Source organism: Pseudorca crassidens, chromosome 16 (genome assembly GCF_039906515.1).
Source record: "Pseudorca crassidens isolate mPseCra1 chromosome 16, mPseCra1.hap1, whole genome shotgun sequence".
Classification (NCBI taxonomy): domain Eukaryota; kingdom Metazoa; phylum Chordata; class Mammalia; order Artiodactyla; family Delphinidae; genus Pseudorca; species Pseudorca crassidens.
In genome coordinates, this window is record NC_090311.1 from 66,500,018 (window position 1) to 66,512,914 (window position 12,897).

Here is a 12,897-nt window from a genome sequence, read left to right on the forward strand (position 1 = left end):
GTCCACTTCTGGATTGGGTTGTTTGTTTTTTTTGTTGTTGAGTTGTATGAGCTATTTGTATATTTTGGAAATTAAGCCCTTGTCAGTAATTAAGAGAAACATTTAATAAACACATGAGATGTCTGGAAATGAGAAACATATCTGTTAAACATTTTTTTCAAAGAATTAAGAAAATAATTTTTAAAAAAGAATTAGGCAGTATGTCAGATTCAGCTAAAGAAAATATTAGTAATCTAAAAGATTGATCGTAGCAAACTCCCTAGAAAACAATATAAAGACAAGAAGATTCACTGACTACTTTATATGCAATACTATGGTCTTATAAATTTAGTAGACCTGTAATTGGTATTAACACCTGATGGTGCAAAACACATTTTGTTTTCTTTTTTCAGAATATTCTTGAATTATTTTCAGTTTTTTATTTCATATTATATTTAGCATGTACTTTTCAAGATTTTACATAAAAATACTGATATTATGTTAATTGGGATTTTAAAAATTAGTAGATTAATTTGAAGGAAATTGGCATCTTCACAATTTTAAATTACCTTCTGCAGCTAACACAACATGTATTTTCTTTTATATTGGCAATTTTGTTATCTGCTAAATTTGTATATTGTAGGTCTTACTAGATTTTTTACTAATATTAAATATTTTTAGTTTAAATAGAGTAAATTAAAAAAAATAGTTGCTATAACTGCTTACTGCTGAAATGGAAAAAAATACGTAGACTTTCTTTTTTTCTCATGTATCTTTAATCTGGCCACCCATTCAACAAGCTCATTAACTCATTTTAGAAAAGCAGAGCTTCTCTTCACTGACCTTTAGTAATGTAATGGCCTTCTTTGTCTCTTGTTATATTTACTAGCCTGTCTGTTTAAAGTATTAATCTTTAGAGGATGTATGTCCATAATTTTCCTTTTTTTCCTTTTTAGTTGTCATTTATTTCCTTCCAGAAATTACTGGGGTTCTTACGTTTTAGATTGTTGGAAGGTACACTTACGTCCTGTAGAGATACAGTAGGTTTTCTTAAACCTTATCTTCAAGACACTCATTGTATGTACACCTAAATAGTGAAATACAAAGTTTAATTTGAGAAAAAGTAAAGAAAAACCTATCTTATATAAACATATTATGTTTTATATATATATATTCCAATGTATAAATTTATTTCTAGCTATCTATTATCAATCTAAAGCAATCCATATGTAACTTCTGATTTATGCATATGTGTACATATATGTACAAATTTCTTTTTCTTTCTTTTTTTTTACACACACACACACACACACACATACAAAATTCAATATCTCATAGTAGTCTCTTATCAGAGCGAAAGGGTAATAAGGTAAGGTAAATAACAGTTGTGGAACACTAACAATCTAAAATAATTTTTCAAAACAACTTAGCAAAATATGTACTTTAAAAGTGTCCAAAAGTTTTTTTAAAAAAATTTGTGAAATTAAAAGAAACAAAAACTGGAGTAACTATCAAGCTAGGGATTTTACTCTGTATTTCCTAATGCCATTCTTTTCCACCATCCTATTCCACCTCCTTAGGGGAGAAGAAAAAAGTGGTTACGAACCAGCTACACCATTTAGCATCATTGGCTTAGGAGAATTCTCAAAGGAAATTTATCTTGCAGAAAATTGAACAGAGACAGAACACTGACAAAGGGTCTAAGCCATTTCATCATCCAATGGCTTGTTGCCCTGTGGTGTTCCACCACAGTAGAACTTATATTTACTTTTAAATGTAAATTTTCCCTTCCGCTTGTAGCCATGGGAGAAGTGTTCAGGATGTTTTTGTATACCAGAATATTATTAGCTCTCTCAGACACAGGGATAGAATTTCAAAGTAGGGAAATTTTCTTTTCTAGCCATCACACTTCTCAGTAACATTTGTCCTCCACCTCCCTTCCTTCTCTCAATATTTCCAGGATCTCAATAGAAAACCAAACTAACTAATTCATAAATGATAATAGTGAGTCAGGCAAAGATCCTATTTTAGGATTACGTGAATTCTGTGTGTGTGAGAGTGTATGTGTGTGAAAAGATCATGTAAAGCATGGGTGTGGCTTCACATTACACTTTAACAACATTAAACTTATTGTTACCTACCATGCCTTGATCATTGGTTCTTGCCCAGTCTCCAAATGCATCATTTCATACAATTTTCACCCCTACTCCTGTATGTATCCGTTCTATATATTTTCTATTACTTCCAAAGTAAATATTAAGGTCTTTTCCTTTCCCCAGGTTTGAATGATGTCCCCTTATCACCTGTCACATCTTAATCTAAATATCACCTTGGCAAGGCCAATCTCAACCATCTAATCTAAAGTTCTTCCTGCTAGTTTCAATGCCCGTGTCCTGCTTTTGTTTATTTCTTTGTTTTCCTGAAGGAAATTCTGTATACCCTGTAATCTTTTTGTCCATTTGCTTTTACTTGTCTTCCTTATAATGCAAGTACCATGATACATAGATCTTGTCCATCTTGGCTACAGTTGTAACTTAGAAAGTAACATTGTGCCTAATGCATAGTGGCCCCTAATGGAGATTTGTTGAATTAATAAATTAAAACGTAAAATATGGACTTTTCAGTCATTGTGGAAAGGATACTATTTAGTTTCAAACTGATTTATCCTCACTCCCTTCAAATTGTACTACAAAAGTAACTGTCTAGTCAAAAAGTCAGCCCTTTTTAATTAATTTTGTTTTAGTATGGAGGAAACAAAAGATGGAAATGCTGTTAGCAGCATTTAAGCATTTGCAAAGTTTAACACATAATTCCTGAACAAAACAATCTCTTGAGAGACCTACATAAACTTGCGGATCCAAAATGAATTTGAATATTATTAGAAGCATTGTATTTATTCTAAAAAGTTAAAAAAAAAAAAGGTTGACATTTTCTAATGTAGATACGTTAATGCCCCAGCTTTCAATTATAAAATCTTATTTCCCAAATTTGTGCCTGCTCTTGTTAGCCATTTGCCTGGAAACAAATGATTAATAACTCCAGAATAAAGGATTCTACAACAAAAACTACCAGGAAATAACATGCTTCCTTTATATGCTTTTGTCAAGAAGGCATAAGAAATGATTATACTCATACAATACAGTGGAATTTTTAGCCGGTTTTCTGGAGATTTTATACCACAATTTTAAGGTTTTCCTTCCTTTGATAAATTTAAAGGAAATAGAAATCAGCGTTCCCATAAAGGGAGACTGCTTCAATTGACTCGGAATATAGTATTCTGACTAACTTAAGGTTTTAGAAGAAACAAATCAATTTAGAATATTACTGAACGTGCAAGCGATCCCATTTATATCTGAAAATATATTTAAGGTCCTGCTATTAGTTATGACTATATGGGTCATATGAACATAGACATTTGTCATTTAGTATAGACAATATTATCTATCTGAACTGATGAGGCTGCAAATACAGATAAATGAAGTTTTAATTACAGGGTTGTGGTTCTTAAACAGAATTTAGCTGTAACCTAGGAAACCACTGACATTTAGATAAGAGAAATAATAAACTCTACACTGTAAGAAATAATGGGAGTAAAATTTATGTTAAGAAGAAAAACCGGAGCAGGAAGACAAAGAAATTACAAATTGCACACAAACGTAAGCAGCCTTGGATTTGGCGTGTGGAAGAGGGAGGATGATTTTAAAAATTAAATTTCCAAAGAAATCTATGTGTTTTATGGATTTTAAAACTAGAGTTTGTATTTTTCCCAAACTGTTCTTTCTTGGTTAGGAAAGAAAAGAAGCAACCGTACATTTCTAACACTGACCAAGGATTTGGGTTTGATTCTCAATTCAAGCTCTGTTGTTAGTTCTGTTACCTTGAGGATGTGGTTAAATATTTTAAACAACAGTTTTCCCCTGTATAAAATATGGATTATAATACATATTTGGAAAGTTTTCTGGGAAGATTATATGGAAAATATGTTTTAGAAAGTTTTCACAGTTTTTTCAAAAGATAATAGATATTAAAATATTACAGAACATTACAGTGTTAAAATATTTTAATGTTCTCAACCTTCTTCCTGAAGTATTGTCAGTGTATACATATATATTTTTGTACATATGTATATTCTGGAACTGTGTGTATTAAGGACCTGTGGAGAACCTCTTGCTGATCTCAGTTCCAAGTATTTGTCTTTTGCATTCTACCCATAGCCTTTCTTATATGACCCTGTGTGTCTTAAGGGGAATTCCTACTTGTATTTCTGGTTTACGTTTTCTACACTGTATATTTGAACATTTTCATAATAAAATGTTAGGTGAAAAATTCACCTTTTAATCCTTCCTACAATTTATAAGTTTACCCCATGTATACGTTCAACCTAACTATTTCCCCAGACATAGAGTTTTGTTTTGTTTCATTTCCCTTGCAGCTGAAAAGGAAAGAGCATGATAATAAATATGGTGAGAAATAGAACCATCACAATTCTCATCACTGTGTACTTCCCTGTCACTATATTAAACTACATTTTGTCCAAGCAGTAACCCTGCTGCTTTCGCTAGGATGTATGTGCCCTGAAACGTAAGACTGCAAACAATCTTAATACATTACTTATCAGGATTAAAGTTTACTAATAAAGACCTGCTTAAAGACTTTTGACTTTCTCTGCCTACCAATTCAAAACTATTACTGTCATAAACTCTGTCCAGTCTCAACCAGTTTACTCCCTTGTAAAATCTGCCTTAAAATTATCTCACCCATATCCTAAAGTACTACAAGTCTTTCCGTTTTCTCCCCACTTTGAGACACTATGTAAGAGTCTCTCAAGGTGGTTTTCTCCCTTACTTCAATAAATCTAATAAGGTTTATTAGATCAATAAATCTAAACTAAGATTTGCATGATCAATAGTCTTTTTTTTTCCCTAGTTTTTTTTTTTTTTTTGAAGTGTTAGTCATAGACAACAGAATTATAGTAGTGAGTTCAGGGAGAGGACTATATTATTAAATTTAATCATCTTCTCAGCAGTGCACCTGAAAGTCTCAAGTTCAAGAAGGTGGTAGAAGCTCTAGAAAAGATGTTGATTATTTGGTACACTCCAGAATTAGAATTATATTTTGTATTTTGGAAATAATCATGCCTATGTGTAAGCCTAGGCTTTAAGAGACATTAGAAATACTCTTGGGAAAGGTCTGTACAGTGTGTGTGTGTATCACTTTTTATACTTGATTCATAGTAGATGCTCAATAGTAACTTTTTTTTCTTTTTTCCTTTTTTTTGGGTTAACTGTATTTATTTATTTTAACATCTTTATTGGAGTATAATTGCTTTACAATGGTGTGTTAGTTTCTGCTGTATAACAAAGTGAATCATAGTAACTTTTATGATGAATATTCCTTTTATGTGTTGATGTCAGCTATATATATATATATTTACTGGCAATAAAAGTAATATAAGTGCATGAGTTCACTGAAGGCTATAACTCTATCCATCATTATCTAACTTTGTTGCAGTTAGATAAATAATAAATATTTTGATAATGATTATAGAAATATACATTTTTTGTCTGAATATTGATCCGCAAGATCATATTTTATTCAAGCGATTAGTAATGTAGTGCCATTGACTTTTTAAAACATCTAAAGTCCTTTGTTTATTCAGATTTTTAAAATTTTTCCTAATGTCTTCTTCTGTTCCAGGATTTCATCCAGGAGAGCACATTACATTTAGCTGTCAATCTCCCTAGGCTCCTCTTGGGTGTGACAGTTTCTCAAACTTTCCTCGTTTTTGATGACTTTGTTATTTATCGGTATTCTGGTCACTTATTTTGCAGGATGTCTATGGAAATGTGTCTGTTGTTTTCATCATGATTTGACTGGGATTATAGGTTTTCAAAAGGAAGACCGCAGAGTTAAGACATCGCCATCACTTCATAACGTGTGCTAACTCTCAGCATGATTTATTGCTGATGATATTGACTTGGATCACCTGGATGGCGCAATGTTTATAAGATTTCTACACTTTAAAGTTTCTCTTTTTTCCCCCTTTCTGTACTGTACTCTTTGGAAGGAAGTAACTATATACAGTTCACATAAGTAGTAGGGGGTTATGTTACTCCTCCTTGAGGGCAGAGTATCAGCATAAATTATTTGCGTATATCAACATGTATATATACATATATATAGATATTTCTCTATGTAACCATCTGTATCTATATTAAGCTAAACAGGAGTTCATATTGATTTTGCCCCCTCTAGTCCATTAACACATGGATCATGCTAACTTCCCTCCCCTTGCTTATCTGGCAACTCGCACACTAACAGTGAGAAATAGGCACCCACTGTCCACTATATTTACTTAACTGTATAATATGATTTTTCCTCTTTAGTCTAGTGATGTGGAGGGTTACATTCTTTGATTTTCAAATGTACCAGTACTTAGAATAAATCTCGAATGACTGTAGTGTATATTTATTTTTATACATTGTGTGCTTTACTAATTTTTTGAATATACTTACATTCATTTTTAGGACAGATATTGATCTGTAGTTTTCTTTTATACAATGGTTTTATCTAGTTTTGATAATAGGTTAATGCTGGCCTTGTAAAATGGGGTATGTTCCCTCTGCTTCTGTTCTCTAGAGGAAATTTTGGAAAATTCATATTATTTCTCCTGGATCTGAGTATTTCTAATTTGGAGGTTGTTTATTATTGACTCAACTTTTTGATAGATATTGGCTTGTTCAGATTATCTATTCTTGTGTGAATATTGGTAGTTTGTGTCTTTCAAGTAATTTTTCCACAGATAGGTAGATGAGTAAATATAACATTAAAATACTCTAACACAACCGTTTGCATATGAAATATATTAATTTAGATCTAGCTACAATGATCTGTGAATCTCATAGAGTTTGGAGTATAAATAGAACTGGTGTTCTTCTAGGGAATTTAATTCTTGTATGTTTAATTATTTAGAGATTTAGTACTAATGAGATGATAATAATAAGATCTTGGTTGAAATGTCACAGTTATCAACAAGCTTTGTGTGAAAGAAAAATAAAATAAAATAAACCCATAGACATAAAATGCCCTCCTAACTTTTTCCAACTACTATAATAAAAAAGAGAGAATAGACCTGCAAGAGTGTGGCTATTACCTGCATAATATCAATTATTAAAATGGTTATATGCTGGCAATGGTGAAAATTATCAGAACATGTATATATACAGGTGAATCTATCCCATTCACGAATTTATGGAAGAATTGTGCAAGTAGTAGGAAATTATTAGCATCCAGATATCTGCCTAGAAATCATGTCTATGTTCTTCTTCCTTTTCCTTGTCACACAGCAAGCATTTCTTTGTTTATGAATTAATCCAAATTAAGTTGAAAAAGTAAGTAAAATGTAAGCTCAAGCTGTACATTGCACATTTCCTTTTGTAAGTATCCTGTACATAGTACTAATATATTTTTTAAACGTGGTCTACCTTGATAGTTTAGTGAATGGTTCAGTGAAGTGCTCATTATGGAAGGAGGCAAATTTTAGACATATTTAGCTGGTAAAACTGGCTAGTTGAATGAATGAAGAAATGAAAAAGGATGACTCAAGATGAGTGGGATAATAGTGATTGCCATACATTTTGATAGAAAATAAATGAGAAAGGAGTTGATTTGGGGGAGAAGAAAGTAAGCTCAGGGTGAGGTATAATAAGATTGAGGCTCCTATGGGCATTTAGCTGTGTCTATTCAACAAAATTTTGAATGTACAACATTGAAGCTCAAAGAAGTCAGGGCTGTATGGAATAAGACATGTGCTTTAATGGAGAACTATACAATCGTTTAGATCACACATTTCCTGATTTTCTGATTCTGATTCTATGGAGATTCTGCATCTTACATTGTGTATTAGTCTGCTTGGACTGAAATAACAAAATACCATAGACTGGATGTCTTAAACAACCTAAATTAATTTTCTCACAGTTCTGGAGGCTAGAAGTCCAAGGTCAAGGTTTCAGCTGGGTTAGTTTCTGGTAAGAGCTGTCTTTCTGGCTTGGAGACTGCCTCTTTCTTTCCTTTATTTTTTAAATTAATTTTTGTTGGCGTATAGTCGATTTACAGTGTTGTATTAGTTTCTGCTGTACAACAAAATGAATCAGTTATACATATACATTTATCCACTGTTTTGTAGGTTCTTTTCCCATATAGGTCATTACAGAGTATTGAGTAGGATTCCCTGTGCTATACAGCAGGTTCTTATTAGTTATCTATTTTATATATAGTAGTGTATATAAGTCAGTCCTAATCTCCCAGTCTACCCCTTCCACCCCTTTTCCCCCTTGGTAACCATCAGATGGCCTCTTTCTTGCTATGTCCTCACATGTTCTTTCTCAGTACATGCATGTGGAGAAAGAGAGTGCTGTGGTGTTGCTTCTTATAAGGACATTGATCCTAGTGGATCACACACCTTTATTACCTCAATTGGCCTTTACTAGTTATCTTTACTGGTTTTGATATCATAGTCTATTTATCTTCTTTACTTACACTGCCTAATTCTAATTAAACTATTTTAATATGAATTTACAAAGGTAGGCAGGTATGATTATTTGACATTTTTGTTACTCAAAAGTTGAAGGTAGACATTGACAAATCCCGACCTGTGGTGTCTCAGAACACTCAGCAACTAAGTGAAATTTATCTGCATGGAAAACAGTAGCTTATTAAGGCATATTAAATGGCCTCAGGGTGCATGCATCTGAAGCTAAAGCACAAGGAATTGTTCATCCCTCATATCTTAGCAGCTGTTTAATGAAAAGTGCCAGCTCAATGTGTAGTTAATCTATCTAATAATTAATACAACGGCAGCCTGGGACCAATGTGGATATAACTCCAAAGTCCTTGTTCATTTGCAAATTAATACAGAGACTTGCTTTTATAGCCAGTTTGTTACTTGAGAAGGAGACAAGGGAGATTTAAAATTCTTCATATTAAGGCTTCTGTTTGATCACATTTCATTTGAATACACCACGTAAAACAGAATTTAAAAGGATAATGCTTAGGAGTGTAATATAGAAAATTAATCCCCTTATGGTTATTAAGGTACATGTATACCCCTCAAGGCTAAAGGGAGACCAGTATGTTTTCCACGCACAAAGTAGGCTAATTTAAGAGCAAAGTTCTTTCTAATGTCCTTAATTATACGAATTCCCTTCATTTACCTGTGTCTGTAATCTAGTCAAAAGTTATCTAATATGTGAAAAAACTGTCAAATGGACTGCTTGATGTTTTTAAAATTCTAATTTAAAGATTTTTTTTTCTAACCTTTTAGCTTCTTGGTAATAAACAGTGTAAGATTCTGAGATGCTTTCTAGAAGTCAGTTATTGGAAGTAAATATTAACCACTAAAAGCACAAAATAATGAACATTGTGAAGGGAAAGTTGATTTGAGCCAAGAAATATTTTAAGTTATAGTTGCAATTATGAATAATAAACAAGTGTTGCTGAGAATATATCTGAATAAGTCCAAGTCTCTGCACTCAAGACACCCTTTAAAATAATTGTTAATTCATTAAATAATTATAGTTTATGTAATCACTCCTGTGAAAGTATATTGTACCCATGAGAAGAGTTTGACTTTTCCTCAAAATGTCAAAGAGATGCTATAGGACTAAAAGTTCCATTCCCCAAATAAATAAAAGTATATGTTCATATAAAACCTTGTACACAAATGTGCATAGACAAATTATTCATAATAACCCCAGATGTCCATCAAATGATACATGGGTAAATACAATGTAATATTATTCAGTATTAGAAGGAAATGAAGTACTGAAACATGCTACGACATGGATAAACCTTGAAAATATGCTAACTGAAAGTAGATTAATGATTGCCTAGGGCTATGGAGAGAGTTTGGAGGGGAGGAATGGGAATGGGGAGTTACTGCTAATGGGTACAGGACTTCTTTTTAGGATGATGACAGTATTCTAAAGTCAGATTGTGGTGATGGTTACAAAGATCTGAAGTATACTAAAAACCATTGAATTCTATACTTTAAATGGTTAATTTGTTTGGTATGTAAATTTATCTCAATAAAGCTCTCAAAAAATGGACATTGAGGTAATTGAATAATACCATTTATGTAATATATATATTATATTGTATACACATATACAAATCTTAAGTGCTCTTTGAAGTAAAAACAGGAAAATGTTATCTTTGACAATAATAGTTCCCTAGAATAAAAAATAAATAAATTTCTAGAATCATATTTAGTTCCAAAAGTCAAATATATATATACACAATAGGGCTTCCCTGGTGGCGCAGTGGTTGAGAGTCCGCCTGCCGATGCAGGGGACACGGGTTCGTGACCCGGTCCGGGAAGATCCCGCATGCCGCGGAGCCTGCGCGTCCGGAGCCTGTGCTCCGCAACGGGAGATGCCACAACAGTGAGAGGCCCGCGTACCGCAAAAAAAAAAAAAGTTTAAGGGAATATTCACAGAAGAGTTTAAGGATATAGCGGACTTCGCTGAGTTCTAGTAGAGAAGTGTGTGTGTGTGTGTGTGTGTGTGTGTGTGTGTGTGTGTGTATTTTTAACTTAGCTAACCATTGGTAAACTGAATTTTGAAAAAAATTTAAAAAGCAAATTAACTTTGGAGATCCTGAATGCCTTCTTAAAAAGGAGTGAACAGTTCATAATTAGTCTTTGTAATATAAATATATGGAAGTTTTTTAAAACTTTTTTTTGTAGATACTAATAGATTTTTATTTTTAATATAATTATTTTTGAAATTTGTATTTGAATAGTTGAAGATACACATGAAGTTGTTGGAAAAAATAGAGATACTTTCTGCATTTTGCCCAGTTTTCCCTTCTGAATTGTTCTAAGCAGCCAAACCCTCAGAAAAGCCCAGCATTTGAGCATCTGGGCAATTTCAGGGAAGAACCTTAAAACCATGGTGTAGGACCTTATCTACATGGGAGATGATAAGACTGTTCATAGTTTCCTATGGAGATGAATTTGGAATGAAAAAATCTGTTTCTCTGTAATCAAGAATAGGCTGCAGAATTTAGCGGAGGCTTGGGGTGTCTATCCAGCTCCACAGAAGGCCACCAGTCAGTCTGATTGGGAGCAAAGGTGTTGGTGTTTCTATAGGAAGTCCTTTGTTGTGTGTGGGGGGGTGTGTTTGGGGAGGGCACCTAGAGTGCATTCAGTTCAAGCCAGAAGCTTGAGGCAGTTAAAGACTGCTGACCGAAGAGAACTCTGCAAATAAAAACCCCGAGCTTTGGGAAATACTATAAGCTAACACAAGCACCCATTTTACTGTCAGGCAAGGGACCCAGGTAAGCTCAGTGAAATTAGGGACAGAACTAGGACTGAACACATAGGAAAATCCTTGAGAAGGGGAAAAAGTTCAGAGAGAGTTTTAAACATTCATCTAATTAATCTGGCTAGAATTTTACTGATTTTTATAGTTGAAAAGATTAAAAAACCTTGAAACCATGTTATATTTTCTATACCACATAGAAATAGAGATTCTTAAAGGAAATTAAGTTCTAGTAGAAAAATAAAGTTATAATGACACCCATCTGATTTGTATTACCAATTTATACCTGCTACATTGGGGTGAAACATGATGAGATTTGTGAGTTAGCATCATGTAGCAGGAGGGTCATGATGTATAACAGTGCTAATTGAAACAGTTTTTTCCCCTTATATCTTCTGAAATTCCTGTATTCAGAAGGAATTTGTGTACATTTATATTCCTGTATAAATAGAAATCATGGATCACATTTTTTTTCTTTTGAAAAGTTTTTGCATATTTCCTAGATGTCACTTGAGCATGTTGTTTTTCAAGTGTATTACATAGATTCCTGAATGAAAGGCTGTAGTGAAGGTGAAGTTAGAGCTTACTACTATTTAATGATATTGTTGGTGTTCACTCATTAACATTTGTGTTGAAAGACTTTTTAATCACAGAATATGTGGAAAGCATGCAAAAATACAGAAAATCATATAATAGACACTGAGGTATTCATGACCCATATTTAACAAATGTTAATATTTTGCCTTCTTTGCTTCGTGTATGATTTTTAAGAAATGAAATCAGATAGAGCTACCCTTCTTCATCTTTCCCATTCGTACTCAGGAAAAACTAATACACGATCATCTGAAGTTAGTGTGCATTCTTCACAAAGAGATTTTATGCTTTTGTTAAAATGTCAAACCAAGTAGTTGTATTTCTTAAGTGTATTTCAATGAACATAAATAGTTTATGCTGTCTAAAAACTTCTTTATCGTTCAAAATTAGAATAGATTTTGAGATTTATCCGTATTGTTAATCACAGCTAAATCCATTCATATTAACTGTTGCATTCTATTGTATCAACAGGCTAGTTTTATTATTCCTTCCTTCTGTCATCCCCGGAGCCTCTTGGCCACCCCCAGGCCAAAGAGATCATTATCTTAACCGGTCTGTAATCTATTTATAAAGCACACTAGGTGGGAAGCTATGTTCGGAAGTACTTAAGTAGTAGTGGAAGTGCTGGGTTGTAGAGTACCTTACCAAATCCTACTCTGGCTAAGAGACATTTCTCTATATCCTCTCAGAAACTGGATACTTTCTAACTCCTTTTTTTTTTTTCCCCTGCTCTGATGTGTGAAACAGTAAAGCATCATGAGTTAAATCTGCATTTTCCTATGTAGTAGTGGTACTACTGAGCATCAATTAATACACCACTCTATGAAATTTAAATTGTCTTCTCTGAATTAAATGTTTATAAGCTGGCTCATTTTTCTATTGAAGTCTTCCCCTTTCTAAAAATTGAGATACACATATTCTGTCTACTAGTTTTTGTCAGTTGTATGTATTTATAGTATCTTCTCCCCATTTATGACTTGTATTTTACCTAGTATAAGATGGG